Source organism: Ranitomeya variabilis, chromosome 6 (genome assembly GCF_051348905.1).
Source record: "Ranitomeya variabilis isolate aRanVar5 chromosome 6, aRanVar5.hap1, whole genome shotgun sequence".
Lineage (NCBI taxonomy): Eukaryota > Metazoa > Chordata > Amphibia > Anura > Dendrobatidae > Ranitomeya > Ranitomeya variabilis.
This window is the reverse complement of record NC_135237.1, coordinates 346,352,372-346,376,239: the sequence shown is the minus strand read 5'-3', so window position 1 is coordinate 346,376,239 and position 23,868 is coordinate 346,352,372.

Genomic DNA, 23,868 nt, shown 5'->3' with positions numbered 1-23,868 from the left:
CTCCTTTATGTGCGTCAAACTTTGCATCAGCAGACGCATTAGGGGGATGCTCATGCTTATTACGGCGTTGTCTGCACTAACCAGCCGTGTGCATTCCTCAAAACACTGAAGGACTTGACACATGTCTTGTATCTTAGACCACTGCACACCTGACAACTCCATGTCTGCCATCCTACTGCCTGCCCGTGTATCCTCCCACAAATAAATAACAGCACGCCTCTGTTCGCACAGTCTCTGAAGCATGTGCAGTGTTGAGTTCCACCTTGTTGCAACGTCTATGATTAGGCGATGCTGGGGAAGGTTCAAAGACCGCTGATAGGTCTGCATACGGCTGGCGTGTACAGGCGAACGTCGGATATGTGAGCAAAGTGCACGCACTTTGAGGAGCAGGTCGGAGAACCCAGGATAAGTTTTCAATAAGCACTGCACCACCAGGTTTAAGGTGTGAGCCAGGCAAGGAATGTGTTTCAGTTGGGAAAGGGAGATGGCAGCCATGAAATTCCTTCCGTTATCACTCACTACCTTGCCTGCCTCAAGATCTACTGTGCCCAGCCACGACTGCGTTTCTTGTTGCAAGAACTCGGACAGAACTTCCGCGGTGTGTCTGTTGTCGCCCAAGCACTTCATAGCCAATACAGCCTGCTGACGCTTGGCAGTAGCTGGCCCATAATGGGACAACTGGTGTGCAACAGTGTCATCTGCCGATGGAGTGGTTGGCAGACTGCGTTCTGTGGAAGAGCTGTAGCTTCTGCAGGAGGACGAGGAGGAGGAGGAGGAGGGGGTGCGAACGCCTACAGCCAACTGTTTCCTAGACCGTGGGCTAGGCACAACTGTCCCTAAATTGATGTCGCCTGTGGACCCTGCATCCACCACATTCACCCAGTGTGCCGTGATGGACACATAACGTCCCTGGCCATGCCTACTGGTCCATGCATCTGTAGTCAGGTGCACCTTTGTACTCACAGATTGCCTGAGTGCATGGACGATGCGCTGTTTAACATGCTGGTGCAGGGCTGGGATGGCTTTTCTGGAAAAAAAGTGTCGACTGGGTAGCTCGTATCGTGGTTCAGCGTACTCCATCAGGGCTTTGAAAGCTTCGCTTTCAACTAACCGGTAGGGCATCATCTCTAACGAGATTAGTCTAGCTATGTGGGCGTTAAAACACTGTGTACGCGGATGCGAGGATAAGTACTTCCTTTTTCTAACCAGAGTCTCATGTAGGGTGAGCTGGACTGGAGAGCTGGAGATCGTGGAACTTTCGGGTGTGCCGGTGTACATGGCAGACTGAGAGACGTTTGGAGACGGTATTGTTTCCGCCGGTGCCCTAGATGCAATATTTCCTCCTACAAAACTGGTGATTCCCTGACCCTGACTGCTTTTGGCTGGCAAAGAAACCTGCACAGATACTGCCGGTGGTGCGGAAAATGGTGGCCTTACAGTGACGGAAGGGATGTTGCGTTGCTGACTAGCTTCATTGGCCGAGGGTGCTACAACCTTGAGGGACGTTTGGTAGTTAGTCCAGGCTTGAAAATGCATGGTGGTTAAGTGTCTATGCATGCAACTAGTATTTAGACTTTTCAGATTCTGACCTCTGCTTAAGCTAGTTGAACATTTTTGACAGATGACTTTGCGCTGATCAGTTGGATGTTGTTTAAAAAAATGCCAGACTGCACTCTTCCTAGACTCGGATCCCTTTTCAGGGATTGCAGACTGAGCTTTAACCAGATGGCAACGCTGTGCTCCAACAGGTTTTGGCTTTGACACGCGTTTTGGGCCAGATACGGGCCCGGCAGATGGAACCTGTTGCGATGTTGATGCCTGCTGCGGCCCCTCCTCCACCTCCGCTTCTGAACTACTGCTGCCTGCACCCTGTTCCCCCAATGGCTGCCAATCGGGGTCAATAACTGGGTCATCTATTACCTCCTCTTCGAGCTCGTGTGCAACTTCGTCTGTGTCACTGTGTCGGTCGGTGGTATAGCGTTCGTGGCGGGGCAACATAGTCTCATCAGGGTCTGATTGTGGATCTGTACCCTGAGAGGGCAATGTGGTGGTCTGAGTCAAAGGAGCAGCATAGTACTCTGGCTGTGGCTGTGCATCAGTGCACTCCATGTCAGAATATACTTGTAATGGGCATGGCCTGTTAAATGTTTCACTTTCTAAGCCAGGGACGGTATGTGTAAAGAGCTCCATGGAGTGACCCGTTGTGTCGCCTGCTGCATCCTTCTCTCTTGTTGTAGTTTTTGCTGAGGAGGACAAGGAAGCGACTTGTCCCTGACCGTGAACATCCACAAGCGACGCGCTGCTTTTACATTTACCAGTTTCGGAAGAGGAGGCAAAAGAGCTAGAGGCTGAGTCTGCAATGTAAGCCAAAACTTGCTGTTGCTGCTCCGCCTTTAAAAGCGGTTTTCCTACTCCCAGAAAAGAGAGCGTTCGAGGCCTTGTGTAGCCTGACGACGAAACTGGCTCCACAGCTCCAGACTTAGGTGGAATATTTTTATCCCCACGACCACCTGATGCTCCACTACCACTACCATTATTACCAGCTGACAATGAACGCCCACGACGACCTCTTGCACCAGACTTCCTCATTGTTTTAAAATCTTAACCAAAGTAACTTTATTTGTTGCTGTCAAACAACTTACACGGTGAGCTATAACTTCAGTATGATTTCAATATCCCTTAACAGGTTGGTGAGACCACAAGGAAAATCAGGCACAATGTTACACACTCTGTTTTCTGTGGCACAAAATCACAGAGATGACACACACGCAGGACTGTCACTCAAGCACTAATGTCAATATTAATCTCCCACCTAATTTATTTATTTTTTTTTCTCAGGGAGACTTTAGAAACCAAATAATATTAAATAAAAAAAAAAAAAAAAAAGGCTTTCTATGGCCCACAATTAGAGAGAGAGAGGTGGCACACCCAGGAGTCAAGACTGGCGCACAAGCTGAAAGGGCAATATTACTCTCCCACTGTTTTTTTAAGTTTTTGTTTTATTTCAGGGAGACTTTAGAAACCAAATAATATTAAAAAAACCAAAAAAAAAAATAGCCTTTCTATGGCCCACTGAATGAGAGAGAGAGGTGGCACACCCAGGAGTCAAGACTGGCACACAAGCTGAAAGGGCAATATTACTCTCCCACTGTTTTTTTATGTATTTTTTGTTTTTTAAGGGAGACTTTAGAAACCCAATAATATTTAAAAAAAAAAATAAATAGGCTTTCTATGGCCCACTGAATGAAAGGGAGAGAGGTGGCACACCCAGGAGTCAAGACTGGCACACAAGCTGAAAGGGCAATATTACTCTCCCACTGTTTTTTTATGTTTTTTTTTTTTTTTTCAGGGAGACTTTAGAAACCAAATAATATTAAAAAAAAAATAAAAAATAGCCTTTCTATGGCCCACTGAATGAGAGAGAGAGGTGGCACACCCAGGAGTCAAGACTGGCACACAAGCTGAAAGGGCAATATTACTCTCCCACTGTTTTTTTATGTATTTTTTGTTTTTTAAGGGAGACTTTAGAAACCCAATAATATTTAAAAAAAAAAATAAATAGGCTTTCTATGGCCCACTGAATGAAAGGGAGAGAGGTGGCACACCCAGGAGTCAAGACTGGCACACAAGCTGAAAGGGCAATATTACTCTCCCACTGTTTTTTTTATGTATTTTTTGTTTTTTAAGGGAGACTTTAGAAACCCAATAATATTTAAAAAAAAAAAAAAATAGGCTTTCTATGGCCCACTGAATGAAAGGGAGAGAGGTGGCACACCCAGGAGTCAAGACTGGCACACAAGCTGAAAGGGCAATATTACTCTCCCACTGTTTTTTTATGTATTTTTTGTTTTTTAAGGGAGACTTTAGAAACCCAATAATATTTAAAAAAAAAATAAATAGGCTTTCTATGGCCCACTGAATGAGAGGGAGAGAGGTGGCACACCCAGGAGTCAAGCCTGGCACACAAGCTGAAAGGGCAATATTACTCTCCCACTGTTTTTTTATGTATTTTTTGTTTTTTAAGGGAGACTTTAGAAACCCAATAATATTTAAAAAAAAAAAAAATAGGCTTTCTATGGCCCACTGAATGAAAGGGAGAGAGGTGGCACACCCAGGAGTCAAGACTGGCACACAAGCTGAAAGGGCAATATTACTCTCCCACTGTTTTTTTATGTTTTTTTTTTTTCAGGGAGACTTTAGAAACCAAATAATATTAAAAAAACCAAAAAAAAAATAGCCTTTCTATGGCCCACTGAATGAGAGAGAGAGGTGGCACACCCAGGAGTCAAGACTGGCACACAAGCTGAAAGGGCAATATTACTCTCCCACTGTTTTTTTATGTATTTTTTGTTTTTTAAGGGAGACTTTAGAAACCCAATAATATTTTTTAAAAAAAATAAATAGGCTTTCTATGGCCCACTGAATGAGAGGGAGAGAGGTGGCACACCCAGGAGTCAAGACTGGCACACAAGCTGAAAGGGCAATATTACTCTCCCACTGTTTTTTTATGTTTTTTTTTTTTTTTTCAGGGAGACTTTAGAAACCAAATAATAAGAAAAAAAATAAATAAATAAATAGGCTTTCTATAGCCCACTGAATGAGAGATAGCACACACAGCAGTGGCACACAAGCCCTGACTGAGGCCAATATTTTTCTCCCACTGATTGATGTAGTGTTTTTGTGTTGAGGTAGATTTTAGAACACAAATCAAGGAAAAAAAAAAAATAATGCTTTCTATGGCCCACTGAATGAGAGAGAGGTGGCACACCCAGGAGTCAAGACTGGCACACAAGCTGAAAGGGCAATATTACTCTCCCACTGTTTTTTTATGTATTTTTTGTTTTTTAAGGGAGACTTTAGAAACCCAATAATATTTAAAAAAAAAAATAAATAGGCTTTCTATGGCCCACTGAATGAGAGGGAGAGAGGTGGCACACCCAGGAGTCAAGCCTGGCACACAAGCTGAAAGGGCAATATTACTCTCCCACTGTTTTTTTATGTATTTTTTGTTTTTTAAGGGAGACTTTAGAAACCCAATAATATTTAAAAAAAAAAAAAATAGGCTTTCTATGGCCCACTGAATGAGAGGGAGAGAGGTGGCACACCCAGGAGTCAAGACTGGCACACAAGCTGAAAGGGCAATATTACTCTCCCACTGTTTTTTTATGTTTTTTTTTTTTTTAAGGGAGACTTTAGAAACCCAATAATATTTAAAAAAAAAAAAAATAGGCTTTCTATGGCCCACTGAATGAGAGGGAGAGAGGTGGCACACCCAGGAGTCAAGACTGGCGCACAAGCTGAAAGGGCAATATTACTCTCCCACTGTTTTTTTATGTTTTTTTTTTTTTTTTCAGGGAGACTTTAGAAACCAAATAATATTAAAAAAAACAAAAAAAATAGCCTTTCTATGGCCCACTGAATGAGAGAGAGAGGTGGCACACCCAGGAGTCAAGACTGGCACACAAGCTGAAAGGGCAATATTACTCTCCCACTGTTTTTTTAGGTATTTTTTTTTTTTCAGGGAGACTTTAGAAACCAAATAATATTAAAAAAAACAAAAAAAAAAATAGCCTTTCTATGGCCCACTGAATGAGAGAGAGAGGTGGCACACCCAGGAGTCAAGACTGGCACACAAGCTGAAAGGGCAATATTACTCTCCCACTGTTTTTTTAGGTATTTTTTTTTTTTTCAGGGAGACTTTAGAAACCAAATAATATTAAAAAAAAAAAAAAAAAAAATAGGCTTTCTATAGCCCACTGAATGAGAGATAGCACACACAGCAGTGGCACACAAGCCCTGACTGAGGCCAATATTTTTCTCCCACTGATTGATGTAGTGTTTTTGTGTTGAGGTAGAATTTAGAACACAAATCACGGAAAAAATAAATAGGCTTTCTATGGCCCACTCAGTGAGAGATGGCACACACAGGGATGGCACTGTAGCAGAAATGCCAATCTTAATCTCCCACAAAAAAAACAAAAAAAAAACAGGGACTGTCCTACAATTACTTTCTCCCTGCAGTAATCTAAGCCAGGTATGGCAGGCAGCAATAGGAGTGGACTGATGCACAAATTAAATAAAAAGTGTGGACAAACAAAAAAGATAGCTGTGCAGAAAGGAAGGAACAAGAGGATATGTGCTTTGAAAAAAGCAGTTGGTTTCCACAGTGGCGTACACACAGCAATACAGCTATCACGGAGCCTTCTAGGGCAGCCCAATGAGCTACAGCGCTGAGGGGAAAAAAAAAATAAAATAGCTTCCACAGTCCCTGCACACCGAAGGTGGTGTTGGACAGTGGAAATCGCTGCAGCACAAGCGGTTTGGTGGTTAGTGGACCCTGCCTAACGCTCTCCCTGCTTCTGACAAAGCGGCAGCAACCTGTCCCTAAGCTCAGATCAGCAGCAGTAAGATGGCGGTCGGCGGGAACGCCCCTTTATAGCCCCTGTGACGCCGCAGACAGCAAGCCAATCACTGCAATGCCCTTCTCTAAGATGGTGGGGACCAGGACCTATGTCATCACGCTGCCCACACTCTGCGTTCACCTTCATTGGCTGAGAAATGGCGCTTTTCGCGTCATTGAAACGCGACTCTTGCGCGAAAGTCGCGTACCGCATGGCCGACAAGCACAGGGGTCGGATCGGGTTTCATGAGACGCCGACTTAGCCAAAAGTCGGCGACTTTTGAAAATGATCGACCCGTTTCGCTCAACCCTAGTAAGGGACATACATAGCAGGATGAGGGATTTATATACCAGGGGGGGGGGATATATATACCTGGATGAGGCCAGGAAGAGGAACATATATAACAGGATAGATGAAACACACATATATATATATATATATATATATGTATATATATATATATATATATATATATATACAGTACAGACCAAAAGTTTGGACACACCTTCTCATTTAAAGATTTCTCTGTATTTTCATGACTATAAAAATTGTACATTCACACTGAAGGCATCAAAACTGTGAATTGACACATGTGGAATTGTATACTTAACAAAAAAGTGTGAAACAACTGAAATTATGTCTTATATTCTAGGTTCTTCAAAGTAGCCACCTTTTGCTTTGATGACTGATTTGCACACTCTTGGCTTTCTCTTGATGAGCTTCAAGAGGTAGTCCCCGGAAATGCTTTTCACTTCACAGGTGTGCCCTGTCAGGTTTAATAAGTGGGATTTCTTGCCTTATAAATGGTGTTGGGACCATCAGTTGTGTTGAGCAGAAGTCTGGTGGATACACAGCTGATAGTCCTACTGAATAGACTGTTAGAATTTGTTTTATGACAAGAAAAAAGCAGCTAAGTAAAGAAAAACGAGTGACCATCATTACTTTAAGAAATGGAGGTCACTGAGTCTGAAAAATTGGGCAAACTTTGAAAGTGTCCACAAGTGCAGTGGCAAAAACCATCAAGCACTACTAAGAAACTGGCTCACATGAGAACCGCCCCAGGAAAGGAAGACCAAGAGTCTCCTCTGCTTCTGAGGATAAGTTTATCCGAGTCACCAGCCTCAGAAATCGCAGGTTAGCAGCAGCTCAGATTAGAGACCAGCTCAATGCCACAGACTTCTAGCAGCAGACACATCTTTACAACAACTGTTAAGAGGAGACTTTGTGCAGCAGGCCTTCATGGTAAAATGGTTGCTAGGAAACCACTGCTAAGGACAGGCAACAAGCAGAAGAAACTTGTTTGGGCTTAAGAACACAAGGAAAAGACATTAGACCAGAGGAAATCTGTTATGGCTGGACCTGGTGGTTAGGAGCACCGGGAATGACCTGATAGTCAAAACTGCAAAATAGAGCGAGCTCTGGGAAGTGGGAGCTCTGCTGACCGCAGCCCTAATCTATTATCACACACACTAGAATTAGCCGTGAATCGTACCTGACTCTGCCTAGACGACTCTTCACAGCCTGAGAGGTGACTACTCCTCAAGAGAAATATAGCCTCACCTTGCCTCAGAGAAATTCCCCAAAGGAAAAGAGCAGCCCCCCACATATATTGACTGTGAGTTAAGAGGAAGGCACAAACACAGGAATGAGACAGGTTTCAGCAAAGGAGGCCCGACTTACTAAACAGACAGAAGATAGATAAAGGGATCTTTGCGGTCAGCACAAAAACTACAAAAAGCCACGCAGAGTGAGCAAGAAACCCCCCGCGCCGACTCACGGTGCGGTAGGTTCCACTCTGCAACCCAGAGCTTCCAGCTAGCAAGACAATATCATGATAGCCAGCTGGACAAAACTTAGCAGGTACTCAGAAATATTCAGCACACAAATGAACAACAAATGAGCTTAACAGGGACTTAGCTTCTGCTGAAGTAGACAGGTCATCAGGAGATCCAAGTGAGATCTGAACCAGTACAGATACATTGACAACTGGCATCAGGTAACGATCTGCGCAGAGTTAAATAGAGGAACCAGCCCAGTCTTAAATGATGCAGCTGAGGAAGCCACCTCCAGACCAGCAGCTCCACTTTCAGCCACCAGAGGGAACCCACGGACAGAACTCACAGAATACCATTCCTGACCACAGGAGGGAGCTCGAGAACAGAGTTCACAACAGAAATCTGTGCTTTGGTCTGATGAGTCCAAATTTGAGATCTTTGGTTCCAACCACCATGTCTTTGTGCGATGCAGAAAAGGTGAACGGATAGACTCTACATGCCTGGTTCCCACCGTGAAGCATGGAGGAGGAGGTGTGATAATGTGGGGGTGCTTTGCTGGTGACACTGTTGGGGATTTATTCAAAATTGAAGGCATACTGAACCAGCATGGCTACCACAGCATCCGGTTTGCGTTTAGTTGGACCATCATTTATTTTTCAACAGGACAATGACCCCAAACACACCTCCAGGCTGTGTAAGGGCTATTTGACCAAGAAGGAGAGTGATGGGGTACTATGCCAGATGACCTGGCCTCCACAGTCACCAGACCTGAACCCAATCGAGATGGTTTGGGGTGAGCTGGACCGCAGAATGAAGGCAAAAGAGCCAACAAGTGCTAAGCATCTCTGGGAACTCCTTCAAGATTGTTGGAAGACCATTCCCGGTGACTACCTCTTGAAGCTCATCAAGAGAATGCCAAGAGTTTGCAAAACAGTCATCAAAGCAAAAGGTGGCTACTTTGGAGAACCTAGAATATAAAACATATTTTCAGTTGTTTCACACCTTTTTGTTAAGTATATAATTCCACATGTGTTAATTCATAGTTTTGATGCCTTCAGTTTGAATGTTCAATTTTCATAGTCATGAAAATACAGAAAAATCTTTAAATGAGAAGGTGTGTCCAAACTTTTGGTCTGTACTATATATATATACATATACAGTATATCAAGATGGAGGGCATATATATAATATATCGGCATGAGGCAGGGATCAGGGACATACAGTGGCTAAAATAAGTATTTCTACACTGCCGATTTTGCAAGTTTTCCCACCTACAAAGAATGGAGAGATCTGTAATTGTTATCGTAGGTACACTTCAACTGTAAGAGACAAAAGAGCAGAAAATCACATTGTAGGATGTTTGCATAATTAATTAGCATTTTACTGCATGAAATAAATGTTTCATAAAATAGAAAAATAGAATACAATACTTGGTGCAGAAACCTTTATTTGCAATTACAGAAGTCAGAAGTTTCCTATAATTCTTAACCATGCTTGCACACACTTCAGCAAGGATTTTAGCCCTCTCCTCCATACAGATATTCTCCATATCTTTGGGGCTGTCACTGGAAAAATATTGAGTTTCAGCTCCCTCCAAAGATTTTCTATTGGGTTTAGGTCTGGAAACTGGCTAGGCCACTCCAAGACCTTGAAATGCTTAATAGGGAGCCACTCCTTAGTTGCCCTGGCTGTGTGTTTCAGGTCATTGTCATGACCCAACCACAACCCATATTCAATGCTTTTACTGAGGGAAGAAGGTTACGGTGCAGGTGTCCAGTCCCCTTTGTAAAAAAGCACCCTTAAAATATGGTGCTTACCCCACCATGCTTCATTGTTGGGAGGGTGTTCTAGAGGGTTGTACTCATCCTTCTTTTTCCTCCAAACACAGCAAGTAGAGTTGATAATAAAAAGTTCTATTTTGGTCTCATCTGACTACGTGAACTTTTCCCATGCCTCCTCTGGATCATCCAGATGGTCACTGTTGACCTTCAAATAGGTATGGACATGTGCTGGCGAGAGTAGGGAGACCATACGTGCCCTGCAGGATTTTAATCCTGGTCCCAGCTCTCTTTAGGTCATTGACCAGCTCCTTCCATGTAGTTCTGGGCTGATTCCTGACCTTTCTCCTTTCATCCTTACCCCATGAGGCGGGATCTTGCATGGCGCCTAAGACAGAGGAAGATTGACAGTCATCTTGTGTTTCTTTCATTTTCTAATAATTGTGCCAACAGTTGTTGCCTTCTCAGCAAGCTGCTTGCCTATTGTCCTGTAGCCCATCCCAGCCTTGTGCAGGTCTACAATTTTATCACTGCATCCTCAGCCAGCTCTTTGGTATTGGCCATGGTGGAGAGGTTGGAGTGTGTTTGATTGAGTGTGTGGACAGGTGTCTTTTATACAGATTTCAGATACAGAGTAGGAGGGTTTCTTAAAGAAAAAACTAACAGTTCTGTGAGAGCCAGAATTCTAGCTGGTTTGTTAGGTGATCAAATACTTATTTCATGCAATAAAATGTAATTTAGTTATTTAAAAATTAGACAATGTTATTTTCTGTTTTTGTTTTTTTTTAAGATTATGTCTCTCATAATTGAAGTGTACCTACGATAAAAATTACAGACCTCTCCATTCTTTGTAGGTAGGAAAATTTGCAAAATCAGCAGTGTATCAAATACTTACATGGATAAGAGCATGATTGATCCATGATATTCTGGTCTGTTCGTTCTCTATGTCTCTAGTATCCAAGTGAACATCAGACATTTCTGATTTTTACAGATATGTTGCAAATCTTAAAGAACCACTTGAGTGGGTTTTTTTTTTTATTTCATTGCCAGAGTAGTATCACTAATTTGTGTTCTCAGCATGTAGGGTGTATGTGTCCAATTCTGCGCTGCTGATAAAGATATTCTTCAAAGCTTTATTTCAAACAGGTTAATAGTCAACGCATTTCGAGGTCATGCAGGACCTCTTCCTCGGGACAAAACCTTACCCCATCTCTCATCCTTAAATTTTGGCAAGGGATTCTCAAACTTTTAATTTAAATCTCAAGATGTAAATGTGATAACATAATTAAATAGATAACTTCTGTCCTCTTCATTACCCTGGCAATTCAGTGCAGTTTATCTAGCAGTCCCCCTGATCTTTTTCACCAATTAGTAGTCGCAGAGGTCACTTGCCATACTCAGAAATCGGAGCCAATATGCAATTTGTATAGCATGTGATCTCTGCAGCCATCACATGCCCTATACTGGATTGCCTAAGTTTGTGTATTTTTTTGTTAACTTTTAAAATTTACATTTAGTTTTTTTTTATTAAATATTGGATAAACCCATTTTATACTGCTGTGAAAAAGTTGAAAAGTCATAATAAAAGTTACAATCGAATCTGTTTTTTTAATGAATAATACCATTTCACATGCAGCCAACACCGGACAATAATAATCTTCATTAGACTCTTCTAAACTTCTGCTCATTCCCAAAATGATATAATGGATTTTATAAACTGCCTTCAAACAGAACTGCTTGTAAGAGTTTTACTATATGCACTATTTGTAATATCACATTTTAGCATTTGTTTCTAATAAATTATACAACCTCACATTTCACTTCTATAAATAAGTCAAACTGGCTACTCCACTTGCATATGTATTTGATGAATTTAATCAACACATCTTTAATTACTAGATAGACTACTCCTTCTAATGTGCAACTTTTGCTGCCATTAAATATTTCTATGCTTTAGCAGGTATTTGTAATTGTTACGTTAGATGACCCCTTTAACAGTTGTGTCTCTTTGTGCCTTTAAATAGAGATAAACACTCAAGACTTTTTAGACTCCAATTCTCTCATAGCTTCTAAAGTTTCACAAGCCTTATCGTGTAAAAGAAAAGGCTAGGATTTACATTTACGAGATGCCAGCAGACATGTCGCATGCGTACACATATTTCTCCTCCCTGATAATCCTTGGTTCACAGATATTATCACTTTATAGGGTTCTACTGACAAATCCGATTCCAGATTATACACAGCAAACAAACTACTTAATGCATTATAGTCCAAGGATGCTGACAGGCGAACATAATTTCTTAAATATTAATAAAATAATATACAAAACATACTCAAAATTAAAGCAATGATTACTTTTGCTATTATAGCAGAATATTTTGTTTTATAAATCAATAGTACACAGGGAAATAAGACACTATGTAATATATCTTATCAGAGCAATCCTCTTCATTCTCCTCCAGGACTGATCATTCATTCTTAATATTCTTAATTCACAGGTCTTCTGTGAATACACATTTTCCTGTTGATGAATTAGGAGATGAGTGTTGATATTCATACCATTCTACGGTGAAGTGTCATTTAAGCAGAACTTGCAGCAGAATGTCTTTTCTTCTAGCTCCTCCCTCTTTTCATAGAATGTTAAAATCACCAACTCCTATCTCAGTGATGTAAATATCAGTAAATACAAATTTTATTGATTTTACCCATTAATTGAAAGTGAATGATCAGTCTATGAGGATTTGCTTATTTTCATGCATACTATTAATTTGTTAAATTAAAAAAAAATGTCAGTTAGTCTTTAATTTCAAAATGCATGCTAGGCCCTGTTACCAAAACAATATAAGGCATGGCAATATGATTTCATTGTATGGTATATGATCGAGACTAAGTAAAGAGAGTTTAGATGCTGCATAGCTTAGGGACCACATGAGGAGAGTAACTAGAGGACTAGGAAAACAAGGTCAAGTTTTGTGCCTGCGCCTTACCCCCCACCGCGACCACCAGCAAGTTGCTTGGATGTGTGAGTGCCTTTGATGCTGCTTTGTCTTTAAAGATATCTTCCCTTCCCCTTCAAGGATTGTACAATATACTATGTATCAAATAAATTCTGCTGTAAGGTCATTTTCTGATAATACAATTCTAGACACATTATTAATGTCATACTGTCAATAAATAAAATGACTATGCAAGTAGCGAGAATAGTCTCCATATTGTTGCTAAACATAATAAAGTACACTCACCGGCCACTTTATTAGGTACACCATGCTAGTAACGGGTTGGACCCCCTTTTGCCTTCAGAACTGCCTCAATTCTTCGTGGCATAGATTCAACAAGGTGCTGGAAGCATTCCTCAGAGATTTTGGTCCATATTGACATGATGGCATCACACAGTTGCCGCAGATTTGTCGGCTGCACATCCCAAAGATGCTCCATACAAGGCAGGATGGATCCATGCTTTCATGTTGTTTACGCCAAATTCTGACCCTACCATCCGAATGTCGCAGCAGAAATCGAGACTCATCAGACCAAGCAACGTTTTTCCAATCTTCTACTGTCCAATTTCGATGAGCTTGTACAAATTGTAGCCTCAGTTTCCTGTTCTTAGCTGAAAGGAGTGGTACCCGGTGTGGTCTTCTGCTGCTGTAGCCCATCTGCCTCAAAGTTCGACGCACTGTGCGTTCAGAGATGCTCTTAGGCCTACCTTGGTTGTAACGGGTGGCGATTTGAGTCACTGTTGCCTTTCTATCAGCTCGAACCAGTCTGCCCATTCTCCTCTGACCTCTGGCATCAACAAGGCATTTCCGCCCACAGAACTGCCGCTCACTGGATTTTTTTTCTTTTTCGGACCATTCTCTGTAAACCCTAGAGATGGTTGTGCGTGAAAATCCCAGTAGATCAGCAGTTTCTGAAATACTCAGACCAGCCCTTCTGGCACCAACAACCATGCCACGTTCAAAGGCACTCAAATCACCTTTCTTCCCCATACTGATGCTCGGTTTGAACTGCAGGAGATTGTCTTGACCATGTCTACATGCCTAAATGCACTGAGTTGCCGCCATGTGATTGGCTGATTAGAAATTAAGTGTTAACAAGAAGTTGGACAGGTGTACCTAATAAAGTGGCCAGTGAGTGTATATACTGGTCAATATTACAAGAAATACAGCCATATATGGGCAAATAATACTGCCACACCATGACCGCATATTACAACCACATAGTGACTGAATAATACCACTATACTAATCATTATCAAACATCATGTTAGTATGACCAACATTGCCAATATACAGTAACTAACACTTCTAGGCAGGTGTTCTGTGGTCGCTAAAAGTGTAAAAAAATCATATACTTATTAGATAAATGCATTGCCTTACAGGTGATTTCTCTATGATTTCAGTCATACATTTTAACTTTTTATTCTCCATTTATCCTAAACTCCTGTTCACCTCTTGTCTCCGCACAGCAATGGTGCTATTATCATCCATATAGCCCTATAACAGTGGTGAACCTATGGCACATGTGACAGAGGAGGCACATGTGCCAGAGGGGGCATGCAGAGCCCTCTCGGTGGGCACGCACGCCATCTCCTCAGGACTAGTGCTGCCACCACTCTTCTCAGCTCCCTCATCTTCTCCCTTATCACTAGTACTGTGACCACTCGCCTCTGCACGCGCCCCATCCCATCAGGTCACATATCCTCCCATCAGTTTTTCCCCTGGCTGAGGAGAGGGGCAGTGCTAGCACCCACAGGTAGGATTGTGATATATGAAGAAACTAGATAAGCGTTGGAATGGGCAGATGTGATGAATATTCATTGCTCTTATAGCACGCACAGTGTCAGCCACAGCAGCCGGCTTTCTGCAACTGGCGGGCTATCACATGTGCCCGCTGTGAGGCTGTGACCCCTGTTACAGCTAGGGGGCGCTGTTTGTGCTCCCCAAAATGCGCACAGAGGCATATGAAGGCCATAGGTGCGCATAGCAGTCGCAGGTGTAGCTGTGATTGCAATGTGAAGCAGTGACTCGTGTCACAGGTAGGGGTCGCTGTGTGTTCTCCTCAGGTTGTGCATGGAGATGGATGAAGTCCATAGGTGTGCATGGGAATCACGGATTTCCAGACCAGGTTTTCCATGTGGCTGAAGTGCAGGGAAGCACAGGCCAGCGGAGCCAGCACCCAGGGCAGCTGAGTAGCCTGGCACCTGCAGCGTATACAGCAATACAAGCCACCCATGGTACTGGTCTTAGATGTGAACAGTCCTGTGCCCTGAGGTGGATGTCCTGTGCCCGAGTTGGATGTGGACAGTCCTTTGCCTGGAGGTGGATGTCCTGTGCCCGAAAGAGGACTGGCATGGATAACGATTGCAAACAGGTGGATATGGTGCCCGGCTGCTATCCGGAGGGTATACTGGGCTGTGTATGGCTGTGAGTAGAGAGACTGTGATACAGTGATGCAGGACATGCACAGGAACTAGTCAGAGGAGGGCTGGCATGTTTAGTGTCTGCAACATAAGAGGCTGTGTATGGAGACTGTAATATGGTGTGTGTTCACTCCATGGATACAGGACAAGGAGAGGTCATCTGGCGTGTTTAGGGACTGCAATCTAAAAGCCATATGATATGTAGTGCTATGAACTGGTGTGAACTGAACACTGATAACATACACTGAAGTTATATGCATTTGTATGAATTGGACTTTAATGCTGTGAGGAAACACATTAAAGAGACTTTGTGTTGGAACTTTGTGGGTCAGTGCCTCTCCACTGCATATGATGCTACCGGTGCATTACACCGCTCATTTAGATAATGAATATTCACCTCTCTCCACTCCCATAGGCATGGAGAAAGGTGAATATTCATTAGCTTAATGAGCAGGGACACGTGATCGCTCGGCAGCAGATGCTGCTGGCACAGGAACAATATGCTGCGAGTGCACACAGGGAAGGTAAGTAGGATTTTTTTTTAATGTTTTTCTCATAGGGGCCATACGTACAAGGATAGGGGATGGGAACCATGCATACCAGAATAGAGATTAAGGGACAATGCATACCTGGCTTATAGTCGAGTCATACAGTATGGAGCACTAAGTGGGGCCATTTAATAATATGGAGCATCATGTGGGGCCATTATACTGCATGGAGCACTATGTGAGGCCCGTTACAATTTATGCAGGACTATGAGGGGGCCAATACACTGTATGGAGGACTATGTGGAGCCATTATACTCTAGGGAGAGCTACGTGGAGCCATTGTACTGTATGGAGGATTTGATGTGTCTGTTTTACTGTATGGAGGGCTGTGTGGGGATTATAGTTGGAGAATCATACTGTGCTGGGGTCACCATTCTTTGTTGGGGGAACCGATGGAGTGGGGTACAGTATGGTCATCATACTGTGCATGTGGAGGAGTTCACTTTGGGGGTATCATAAGTCTGGTAAAATAGTGTCAGAGAAGATTTTCAATTATTTCTTGCTGAAGTTTGGGTTCCCAACAAGACTACATCCCGAACCTAATAGAGAAGTGGAACATTTCAACCATACGTTATTGTAGATGTTGAGAACTTTAACAACCAAAAAGAAGAAGGATTGGAAGAGGCATGCACCACTTCTGTATCAAAAGTGGTGCATGCCTACAATTGTGCAATGAGCGAAGCAATGGGTTATTCACCATTCTTCCTATTGTTTGGTTGATCTCCAAGACTACTAATCTATATAATGTTCGATACTCCAGGTTCAGAGACTTACAAGGCGTATCCTGACTATGTACGGAAATGGAAAGAACATATGGAAGAAGCATACAAAATAGCATCAAAAGTGGTCATGGAAGGGCAAAACAAGAGCCAAGAATACTATGATCGGAAATGTCATGGAGCGGAACTGATGCCTGGAAGTAGGGTTGAGCAAAACGGATCATTCATTTTCATAAGTCGCCGACTTTTGGCAAAGTCGGCGTCTCATGAAACGGAGCCGATCCCTGTGTGGGGTCTGCCATGCGGTACGCGACTTTCGCGCCAAAGTCGCGTTTCAATGACGCTAAAAGCGCCATTTCTCAGCCAATGAAGGTGGACTCAGAGTGTGGGCAGCGTGATGACATAGATCTCAGTCCCCACCATCTTAGAGAAGGGCATTGCAGTGATTGGCTTGCTTTCTGCGGCGTCACAGGGGCTATAAAGGGGCGTTCCCGCCAACCGCCATCTTACTGCTGCTGATCTGAGCATAGGGAGAGGTTGCTACCGCTTCTTCAGAAGCAGGGATAGTGATAGGCAGGGTACATAAAGCTACAAACCACTTGTGCTGTAGCGATTTCCACTGTCCAACACCACCTTTTGTTTGCAGGGACAGTGGAAGCTACATTTTTTTTCCTCAGCGCTGTAGCTCATTGGGCTGCACTAGAAGGCTCCCTGACCCTGATAGCTGCGTTTGTTATGATCCTTAGTGGTTGAGGATCACGAATTACTCCAGCTAAGTAACAAACATAGGACAAGCTCTAGGGAGGTGGCAAACTGGACTGACCGCAAATCTGAACCTATCCAAACACACTAGAAGTAGCCGGTGAACGTGCCTAAAAATCCTAGACGTCTCGAGTCAGCCTGAGGAACTAACTACCCCTAGAGAGAAAGAAAGACCTCTCTTGCCTCCAGAGAAATAATCCCCAAAGATATAGAAGCCCCCAACAAATAATAACGGTGAGGTAAGAGGAAGGCACATACACAGGGGTGAAAACAGATTCAGCAAATGAGGCCCACTAATACTAGATAGCAGAAAATAGTAAAGGGGTCTGTACGGTCAGTAAAAACCCTTACAAAATATCCACACTGAGATTTCAAGAACCCCCGCACCAACTAACGGTGTGGGGGGAGAAACTCAGTCCCCTAGAGCAACCAGCAAGCGAGGAGATCACATCTTAGCAAGCTGGACAAGAAACATGATGAATGCTGATAATCAAAAAATGAACGGACAAAAACTTAGCTTGTCTTGGAGAGGCTGGGAGCAAGGTAATCACAAGGAATCTGAAGAGCACTGAATACATTGATAGCAGGCAAGGAACTGAGTATGCAGGTGAGCTAAATAGGAAACCAACCAGGATAACGAACCAGCTGATGCAGCCAACCTGCAGAAAGACAAAACTACACAGTACCGCTTGTGACCACTAGAGGGAGCCTAAAAATAGAGTTCACAACATGCGTTGCTGTGCCTGTGTGTACGCCGCTGTGCAAACCGACTGCTTTTTTCAAAGCACAAATCCTGTTTTTCCTTCCTTTCTGCATAGCTATCTTGTGTGTTTGTCCACACTTTTGTGTGCAGCAGTCCTTTTTATAGCTGCCTGCCATACTTTTCTGAGATAACTGCAGGGAGATAAATATTGGCAAGTCTGCCTTCGTGCCATTGCTGTGTGTGGCATCTGTCTCTCATTGTGTGCCACCGGAAACCACTGTGTAATACTTGGCCATTTTTTTTTTTTGGGGTACATTCTCCCTTTTCAAAAAAAAAAAATTAGTGGGAGATAAATATTGACAAGTCTGCCTCCGTGCCATTGCTGTGTGTGGCATCTGTCTCTCATTGTGTGCCACCGAAAACCACTGTGTAATACTTGGCCATGTTTTTTTTTTTTGGGTACATTCTACCTTTTCAAAAAAAAAATTAGTGGGAGATAAATATTGGCAAGTCTGCCTCCGTGCCATTGCTGTGTGTGGCATCTGTGTCTCATTGTGTGCCACCGAAAACCACTGTGTAATACTTGGCCATTGTTTTTTGTTTGGGTACATTCTCCCTTTTCAAAAAAAAAATTAGTGGGAGATAAATATTGGCAACTCTGCCTCTGTGCCAGTCATGTGTGTGGCATCTGTCTCTCATTGTGTGCCACCGAAAACCACTGTGTAATACTTGGCCATTGTTTTTTTTTTGGGTACATTCTCCCTTTTAAAAAAAAAAAATTAGTGGGAGATAAATATTGGCAAGTCTGCCTCCGTGCCATTGCTGTGGGTGGCATCTGTCTCTCATTGTGTGGCACCGAAAACCACTGTGTAATACTTGGCCATTTTTTATTTGTTTTTGGGTACAATCTCCCTTTTCAAAAAAAAATAATTAGTGGGAGATAAATATTGGCAAGTCTGCCTCCATGCCATTGCTGTGGGTGGCATCTGTCTCTCATTGTGTGGCACCGAAAACCACTGTGTAATACTTGGCCATTTTTTTTTTTTTTGTGGGTACATTCTCCCTTTTCAAAAAAAAATAATTAGTGGGAGATAAATATTGGCAACTCTTCCTCTGTGCCAGTCCTGTGTGTGGCATCTGTCTCTCATTGTGTGCCACCGAAAACCACTCTGTAATACTTGGCCATTTTTTTTGGGGGGGTACATTCTCCCTTTTAAAAAAAAAAAATTAGTGGGAGATAAATATTGGCAAGTCTGCCTCCGTGCCATTGCTGTGTGTGGCATCTGTCTCTCATTGTGTGCCACCGATAACCACTGTGTAGTACTTGGCCATTTTTTTTTTTGTGGGTACATTCTCCCTTTTCAAAAAAAAAAATTAGTGGGAGATAAATATTGGCAAGTCTGCCTCCGTGCCATTGCTGTGTGTGGCATCTGTGTCTCATTGTGTGCCACCGAAAACCACTGTGTAATACTTGGCCATTTTTTGGGGGGGGTACATTCTCCCTTTTCAAAAAAAAAAATTAGTGGGAGATAAATATTGGCAAGTCTGCCTCCGTGCCATTGCTGTGGGTGGCATCTGTCTCTCATTGTGTGGCACCGAAAACCACTGTGTAATACTTGGCCATTTTTTATTTGTTTTTGGGTACATTCTCCCTTTTCAAAAAAATAATTAGTGGGAGATAAATATTGGCAAGTCTGCCTCCATGCCATTGCTGTGGGTGGCATCTGTCTCTCATTGTGTGGCACCGAAAACCACTGTGTAATACTTGGCCATTTTTTTTTTTTTTTTGTGGGTACATTCTCCCTTTTCAAAAAAAAAAAATTAGTGGGAGATAAATATTGGCAACCCTGCCTCTGTGCCAGTCCTGTGTGTGGCATCTGTCTCTCATTGTGTGCCACCGAAAACCACTGTGTAATACTTGGCCATTTTTTTTTTTGGGTACATTCTCCCTTTTCAAAAAAAAAAAAAATTAGTGGGAGATAAATATTGGCAAGTCTGCCTCCGTGCCATTGCTGTGTGTGGCATCTGTCTCTCATTGTGTGCCACCGAAAACCACTGTGTAATACTTGGCCATTTTATTTTTTTGGGTACATTCTCCGTTTTCAAAAAATAATAATTCGTGGGAGATAAATATTGGCAACTCTGCCTCTGTGCCAGTCCTGTGTGTGGCATCTGTCTCTCATTGTGTGCCACCGAAAACCACTGTGTAATACTTGGCCATTTTTTTTTTTGGGGGGGGGTACATTCTCCCTTTTCAAAAAAAAATAATTAGTGGGAGATAAATACTGGCAAGTCTGCCTCCGTGCCATTGCTGTGGGTGGCATCTGTGTCTCATTGTGTGGCACCGAAAACCACTGTGTAATACTTGGCCATTTTTTTTTTTTTTTGGGTACATTCTCACTTTTCAAAAAAAAATAATTAGTGGGAGATAAATATTGGCAAGTCTGCCTCCGTGCCATTGCTGTGTGTGGCATCTGTCTCTCATTGTGTGGCACCGAAAACCACTGTGTAATACTTGGCCTTTTTTTTTTTTTTTTGGGTACATTCTCCCTTTTAAAAAAAAAATAATAGTGGGAGATTAAGATTGGCATTTCTGCTTGAGTGCTGGTCCTGTGTGTGCCATCTGTCTCAAATTATTGGGGCACAGAAAACCTAGTGTGTAACATTGGGCCTGATTTTCCTTTCAGTGTCAGGCACCTATAAAGGTATATATAAATCCTACAGAAGTTTGAGTTCACCTTTTAAGTTGTTTTACAGTAACAAATAGCGTTACCTTGGTTACGTTTTGCAAACAATGAGGAAGTCTAGTGGAAGAGGTCGTGGCCGTGGGCGGTCATTGTCAGCTGGTAATGATGGTAGTGGTGGTGGAGCATCAGGTGGGCGTGGTAAAAGCAGTACAGCACCTAAGTCTCGAGTTGTTGAGCCAGGTTCGTTGTCTGGCTACACAAGGCCTCGAACGCTCTCTTTTCTGGGAGTAGGAAAACCTCTTTTGAAACCGGAGCAGGAGGAACAAGTATTGGCTTTCATTGCTGACTCTGCCTCTAGCTCTTTCGCCTCCTCCTCGGAAAGTGCCAAATGTCAGAGCAGTGCATCGTCAGTGGATGCTCCCGGTCAGGAACAAGTCGCTTCCTTGTGTCCTTCACTAAAAACAACAGTGAAGGATGCGTCAGTCGACACAACAGGTTACTCTATGGAGCTCTTTACACATACCGTTCCTGGGTTAGACAGTGAAACAGTTAACAGGCCATGCCCATTAGAAGTTGAATCGGACATGGAGTGCACAGATGCACAGCCACAGCCAGATTACTATGCTGTTCCTTTGACTCAGACCAGAACATTGCCCTTGCAGTGTACTGAGGCAGAATCAAAACCAGCGGAGACTATGGTGCCCCGTCACGAACGCAATACCACCGGCTTACACGGTGACACAGACGAAGTTGCACACAACATAGAAGAGGAGGTCATAGATGACCCAGTTGTAGACCCCGATTGGCATCCATTGGGGGAACAGGGTGCAGGCGGCAGTAGTTCTGAAGCGGAGGAGGAGGAGCCGCAGCAGTCATCAACATCACAACAGGTTCCATCTACCGGGCCCGTATCTGGCCAAAAACGCGTGGCAAAACCAAAACCAGTTGGAGGACAGCGTGGCCATCCGGTTAAAGAAGCTCAGTCTGCAATGCCTGAAAAGGTATCCGATAGTAGAAAGAGTGCAGTCTGGCATTTTTTTAAACAACATCCAAATGATCAGCGCAAAGTCATCTGTCAAAAATGTTCAACTACCTTAAGCAGAGGTCAGAATCTTAAAAGTCTAAATACAAGTTGCATGCATAGACATTTATCCACCATGCATTTGCAAGCCTGGACTAACTACCAAACATCCCTAAAGGTTGCAGCACCCTCGGCCAATGAAGCTAGTCAGCAACGCTACATCCCTTCCCTCCCTGTAAGCCGACCATTTCCCACACCACCTGCAGTATCTGTGCAGCTTTCGTCGCCAGGCCAAAGCAGTCAGGGAATCACCAGGTTAGTAGTAGGAAAGACTGCATGTAGGGCACCGGCAAGAATACCTCTTCCAACCCTCTCTCAGTCACCCATGTCCACCGGCACCACCGCTAGTTCCACGATCTCCAGCTCTCCAGTCCAGCTCACCCTACATGAGACTCTTGTTAGGAAAAGGAAGTACTCATCCTCGCATCCGTGTACACAGGGTTTGAACGCCCACATTGCTAGACTAATCTCATTAGAGATGATGCCCTACCGGTTAGTTGAAAGCGAAGCTTTCAAAGCGCTGATGGACTACGCTGTACCACGCTACGAGCTACCCAGTCGGCACTTCTTTTCTAGAAAAGCCATCCCAGCCCTCCAACAGCATGTTAAAGACCGCATCGTCCATGCACTCAGGCAGTCTGTGACTACAAAGGTGCACCTGACAACAGATGCATGGACCAGTAGGCATGGCCAGGGACGTTACGTGTCCATCACGGCACACTAGGTGAATGTGGTGGATGCAGGCTCCACAGGGGACAGCAATATTGGGACAGTTCTGCCTAGCCCACGGTCAAGGAAAGAGTTGGCTGTAGGTGTTCGCCCCCCTCCTCCTCTTCCTCCTCCTCATGCAGAAGCGAGAGCTCGTCCACACACCGCAGTCGCACATCCACTCCATCCGCAGCTGCCACTGTTGCACACCAGGTGTGCCATTATGGGACAGCTAGTGGCAAGCGTCAGCAGGCTGTATTGGCAATGAAGTGTTTGGGTGACAACAGACACACCGCGGAAGTTCTGTCCGAGTTCTTGCACCAAGAAACTCAGTCATGGCTGGGCACTGTACATCTTGAGGCAGGCAAGGTAGTGAGTGATAACGGAAGGAATTTCATGGCTGCCATAGCCCTTTCCCAACTGAAACACATTCCTTGCCTGGCTCACACCTTAAACCTGGTGGTGCAGTGCTTCCTGAAAAGTTACCCGGGGTTACCCAACCTGCTCCTCAAAGTGCGCAGACTTTGCTCGCATATCCGCCGTTCGCCCGTACACTCCAGCCATATGCAGAACTATCAGCGGTTTTGAACCTTCCCCAGCATCGCCTAATCATCGACGTTGCCAACAAGGTGGAACTCCACACTGCACATGCTTCAGAGACTGTGCGAACAGAGGGGTGCTGTTATGTTTTTGTGGGAGGATACACATACACGGGCAGGCAGTTGGATGGCAGACATGGAGTTGTCAGGTGTGCAGTGGTCGAAGCTACAAGACCTGTGTCAAGTCCTTCAGTGTTTTGAGGAATGCACACGGCTGGTTAGTGCAGACAACGCCATAATAAGCATGAGCATCCCCCTAATGCGTCTGCTGATGCAAAGTTTGACGCACATAAAGGAGCAGGCGTCTGCAGCCGAGGAAGAGGAAAGCCTTGATGACAGTCAGCCATTGTCTGGTCAGGGCCGTGTAGAGGACGCGGTAGCGGGCGAAGAGGAGGAGGAGGACGAGGAGGATGATGGGGATGAGTACTTTTTGAATGAGGAAGCTTCTCCTGGGCCAACAGAAATTAGTGGCATTGCAAGGCCGGGTTCTGTTTTTTTAAGGGAGACAAGTGACGTAGATTTGCCTGGAACTGCCCCTCCAACAAGCACAACCGCAGATTTGACAACTGTAACTTTGGCCCACATGGCGGATTATGCCTTACGTATCCTCAAAAGGGACACACGCATTATTAAAATGATGAGCGATGATGATTACTGGTTGGCCTGCATCCTTGACCCTCGCTATAAA